Consider the following 5,607-nt stretch of genomic DNA (forward strand, 5'->3'; position numbering starts at 1 on the left):
TACTGCTATGGAAATGAATCAAACCACTTAATTTTTGTGACAAGGATCAAGTAGTTTACTTTGGATCCAGGCAACCTCTTGGTTTTTCTGTGTATGAGACATGTAATTACTTTAAAGGATCTGAAGCAACTCATAAAACTGATTTGTTGCTTCGCTTTCCAACCTTGCTCATGTTCTATGAAATAAAAAAAAGCTTTTTGATTTTGCTGCGTTCTTAGTTAAACATGGAATTCAAACCCTAACCCGCAGTGGAGCGCCGGCAGAAAATCCAGTTACATGCTGCATACTTGACCAATGGGGGGGGACAACCTTATAATCGGGTTGGTAGGGTAAGAATAACATTCATTATCGGGTTGAACTGATTGATTTGGTTTTGACGACTTATAATCGTTGTTGAAGAAATTAACTAGCATGACTTAAAAAACTTCAATTAAAATGGTCTGGTCTCGAATGAGAAAACAGACCAAATATTTAACTGCAACAATACAGTAGTAGATATAACTAAAAACCAACTGTCTAGGCGCCCGAGTACTTCATGGATTGCTACCTTGACGAAGAAGAAGACCTGCAATTAATTCGAAAACATTGTTGGAATATTAGAAGAATCTCATTTGTATGAATATTAATCGGGTTCAGCTTCTTATTACATGGTATGGTACCTACTTGTTTCCCAGCATGGACGCTCCTTTCTTGCATTTCAACAACACTCACCCCAACAACCTTCACTTGGCAGTTTCGGCGCTGGAAGAATACATAAACGACGATAGTAAGGAGCGTGATGACGACACCAGCAACTCCTCCTTTAGCAGCTGAGGAGTAGCCTCCGGTGGCCGAGTCTGGTGCAGGGTGTAACCATCCATGACTCAAAACTACAAAATGGAATGATTAATTAGAGGGGGAAAAATCAGTAATGTCTCAAGTGAGATTAGAAAGAGATCGCATTGATAACATTACCAAATTTGAGGAGGGAAATAGCTTTGATTTATGCCTCACACACACACACACTTACTTTGAAGCGACGGTTGGAAGTATCAAGGCCACTCTCGCTAGAATGAATATCTGCCATTGCATATCATTGGTCCGTTTACTTTGAAAAAATAAGAAAGGGAGGAGCACCTCTAAATTCATCATCCATAAGCATGGCTTCCAATGCTTCGATTTCCATGTCCTGCTCCTTTCCATAGTCTGCCAATTCATCTCATTCAACCAATCAGTTATTAAAACATAGATATTAGAATGCCCCATCACTGCAACACAACACTCCTCCACTGGGGAGGAACTATTAACCAACCAATATAGGTACTGATAAACAATTAATTCAAAGATCCATTTAAGAAAATTACCAGTCAAGGTCGATAGTTTTAATCTCCTTCTGTCTCTCCCTTCCTCCATTGCTATTTTTTCTTTGCAATAGAATATTAATGCCTCTGTACTCAACAAAGCCAAAACCCACGGACCACCACCGCAACCCATCTCCCCTTGCAATTCTCGTCTCCCTCTCAAAAAAAAAAAAAAAAAAAAAAACAAAAACCCAACCGCCCAGCGCAATCCGCCATGGCAAGCCCAGCACCAACATAGCTATTGAACCAGTTACCAACAGAACCACCAAACCAAGGCATAGCCGTTAACGACGAAACGATCCAGCTGCCAGGAGCGGGAAAAAAAACTCGAAAAGCGACAGCTCCGATAAACTCAAGCGATCACAACAATCAACGCAACCGTCCAGGCCCACGCCGCTAGTAACTCCACCGGCGGTGGAAGGCGCGCGAAAACAAAAGGGAAGCAACGGAAGGCAGAAAGTCTGGATAGCGGCGAGAAAAACCGCGCTCGTCAACTCGCAGAGGAGATTGAGATGGAGTTGGCACTGATCCGACACTCAACGCACACCGAAGCACCATGGGTTTGACATAGAGTCGGATATGCGATCGATTTAACAAAGAGTTTGGCTGTGACTGCTGTGCATGGTGAGTGATTGTTTTATCGACGACTTTCTTTTCGTTAAAGAGGCTATAAAAAGAAAGCTTCGATAGCAAGCCCCAGCAAATAAGAAACTTATTTGCTAATAGTGAAATCCACTCTCTAAGGAAAGTAAAAGGGTTAAAAGAAAACTGGTTCGTACATCATGTTAATTAATTTTTTTTTTTTTTAAAAAGCCCACAATTCCTTATCTGCCTCGACGATTTTAATTGAAGATTTCACACCATCACGGCATCACACACACGCTTGTTCACACACGCGTGTTCACACACATATATAAATTACAAATTAAAATGGTCCAATCTTGAAATTTCTACTATAAAAAACAGATCAGATATTTATCTGCAGCAATAAAGCAGATACCAACAGTGTAGGCAAGTATTCATGCTGCAACAACAGCATAAAATTAACAGAGAATTAGCAAACGTAATGTCCACGTGGTCTTCATGGTACCTTGACGAAGAGGAAGAAGACCTGCAATTAATAATGAAACAATATTGGAAGATTTTAAGAACCTCATTTGAATGAATCTTAATCGGGTTCAGCTTGATTGTAATTACATCGTACTTACTTATTTCTGAGCATGGAAGTGCATGGCTTTCAGAGGCCTTCCATTGGCTTGGAATCACCACCAACATTACACTCAGATTTCCAGGCGCAGCCGCGTCTCTTGAGTATATAAATTAAGATAGCAAGGAGGAGCAAGACGAGACCAGCTCCTCCTTTAGCAGCTGAGGAGTAGCGTCCGGTGGCCGAGTCTTCTGCAGAGGGGTGCAGGGTACCATCCATGTCTCAAGTGAGATTAGAAAGAGATCCAATTGATAACAAAGTTTTTGTTGCCAACACCTTTATTTAATGGCATGTTTGGAGTGTAATTATAGTTGTTTTTTAAAATGTTTTTTGTACTGAAATATAATAAAATAATATATTTTTATTTTTAAAAAATTATTTTTAAAATTAACATATTAAAACAATAAAAAATATATTAAAAAATTAATTTTTAATAAAAAAATTTTAAATTTTAATAAAATAAACCACATTCTCAAATGACATCATACCATTAAATGGCGTCATACCATATGTCATATGTCATTTGAGTAGAAATAGTGAGTACAAATAGGGCGCAAAAAGATGTCGTACCCAAAAATGTCATTAAATTCCAACTCTAAACTGAACAAATATTATATTAATCTCAAAATGTACTTATGTTTTCTTGGGGAATTTTCATATTTTCCTTTAGGTTTTTTTTGCTGCTTATTTTATTTATTTCCCACTAAAAAAATGCTTAGTCATTCATTCTAGTCCCTTCATGTTTAAAAAGAAAGTTATTTGGATCTTTATATTTACTTGATATTTTTTATATAAATAAGTTCTTAATTAAAAAAATTTATCCTCATATTTTTTCATAAAAACGCTTTAATACTGAAGAATCTCAAACTTAAATCAAAACAGAGAGAAATACAGATGAATGAAAAATAATCCTTTGTTTTCCTCAATGTTCAGTATGTACAATAATTGTCTAATTAAGCACAAACGTTTATAACTGTATCCTATACTTTAGCTATTCAAAACTCAAAAATACAATCACACTTGTAACAGAGTTGTTGCTGCAAGATAATAGGGATAGTTATCATGGTTTGACTAAGTGTATCTTAGGATCAGATTTATCTTCAACAGAATCAGATTTATCTTCAATACGCCCCCTCAACCGAATGGGCAAATCTTGAACATGAAGGTTGGCACGTAGAAGCTGGAAACGAGCAAAGGACAATGGCTTTGTTAATAAATCAGCAAGTTGCTGCTTTGTAGAGAGAAATGAGACCTGAAGTTTATTTGCCAAGACTTGATCCCGTACATAGTGAAAATCAATTTCAATATGTTTAGTTCTTGCATGGAAGAGTGGATTAGAGGACAAATATGTTGCACCAATATTATCACACCATAACTGTGGACTGGTTGGCAGAGGGAACCGTAGATCATGCAGAATGGATTGTATCCAATTTAATTCAGCCGTTGTGTTGGACAAAGATTTGTATTCGGATTCTGTATTGCTGCGAGCAACAGTTTGTTGCTGTTTACAACTCCAACTGATAAGATTAGATCCATGAAAAATACAGTACGCTCCAATACTACGTCTGTCATCTTTATCGGCAGCCCAGTTGGCATCACTGTATGCATGAAGAGAATGGTTTGATACACTTGTGAAATGAAGACCATAAGCCACCGTATGTTTGAGATACCTAAGAATTCTTTTAAAAGCTTGCCAATGTGGATCTTTAGGTTGATGCATGAATTTGCTGACACGGTGGACTGCGAAAGCAATATCCGGGCGAGTGAAACCCAAGTAATGTAAAGCACCAACGGTGCTTCTGTAAAGTTGTGGATCAGAAAAATCGGCACCTTCAAACTTGGATATGTTGCACATTGTACTCATAGGAGTTGTACATGGCTTGGCTTCATGCATATCAACTTTCTGTAACAGGTTGGCAACATACTTACGTTGAGTGAGAAAGAGATCAGGTCCCTCAAACAGTGCCTCCACACCAAGAAAATATGACAGAATGCCTAAGTCTTTGACAAGAAATACATCACCAAGCCGCTAAATGAAGATATTAATTTCAATTGAAGAGGATCCAGTGATGATTATATCATCAACATATATAAGGATGAAGATAGAGAAGGTGGGCTGATGAAGTGTGAATAAAGATGTATCTGCTTTAGAACCAACAAATCCCAGCTGCTGCAATATTTCTGTTAGGTGAGAAAACCAGGCTTGCGGTGCTTGTTTAAGACCATATAAGCTCTTCTTAAGACGGCACACATGATGAGGAAAGTCAGGATGAACATAGCCTGGAGGTTGTTGCATATAAACTTCCTCCTGAAGGTGGCCATGTAAGAATGCATTTTGTATATCGATTTGACGAATGGTCCATTGACGTGTAATTGCTAAAGATAATACTAAGCGTATAGTATTTGCTTTAACCACTGGACTAAAAGTTTCCGTGAAGTCCAGACCTGGTTGTTGATGGTAACCTTTGGCTACTAGTCGCGCTTTGAAACGCTCAATACTGTCGTTAGCATTGCGTTTGACACGGAACACCCATTTACTTCCAACAATGTTTATACCTTGTGTAGGAGAGACAAGATCCCATGTGCCATTGGTTATAAGGGCGTTGAACTCAAGGTTCATTGCATCACGCTAGTGGCGATGTTTGTTAGCTTCTGAGAAGCAAGAAGGTTCTGCATCAGAGGAAACATGATTAGTTAAGAAATAGTGATGGAGTGGGTACCGTGCTATACCAACATAAAGGGTCTTTGGCTTGAGTGATTGTGTTTGGGATCTAGTAATCATCCGGCGTGGAAACAGATTGTCACTGGGAGATTCTGCAATAACATTGAAGCGCGGAGAAGTGTCCCTTACTAGCGCAGGATGACCAGCTGAACAAGTTAGAGTATTCGGAATATTCAAAGGACCCTGATGCAGTGGAATGAGATGAGTGATTGGTGGAGTAATGGAACATGAATTGGATCCTAATTGATTGTTAGGAATACTCGTTTGATTTAAGGAAGGGGGTAAATGAGAAGTTTGTGTGGAAAGAGTAGATGGTGAGGGGTCTTTTTGATAAGGAA

The 5,607-nt window shown here is 38.5% G+C and overlaps 1 long non-coding RNA gene across 1 annotated transcript; it reads right to left on the reverse strand.

Annotated features, from left to right (window-relative positions):
* Positions 1-1,043: 1,043 nt before the first annotated feature.
* LOC140954340 (uncharacterized) lies at positions 1,044-1,797 on the reverse strand. The gene is made up of 2 exons (XR_012167520.1): positions 1,344-1,797; positions 1,044-1,185 (listed from the first exon to the last, which is right to left on the reverse strand). It is a non-coding gene; the product is annotated as an uncharacterized lncRNA (long non-coding RNA).
* Positions 1,798-5,607: the final 3,810 nt, after the last annotated feature.

The sequence above is a fragment of the Populus alba genome, chromosome 12 (genome assembly GCF_005239225.2).
Source record: "Populus alba chromosome 12, ASM523922v2, whole genome shotgun sequence".
NCBI lineage: Eukaryota > Viridiplantae > Streptophyta > Magnoliopsida > Malpighiales > Salicaceae > Populus > Populus alba.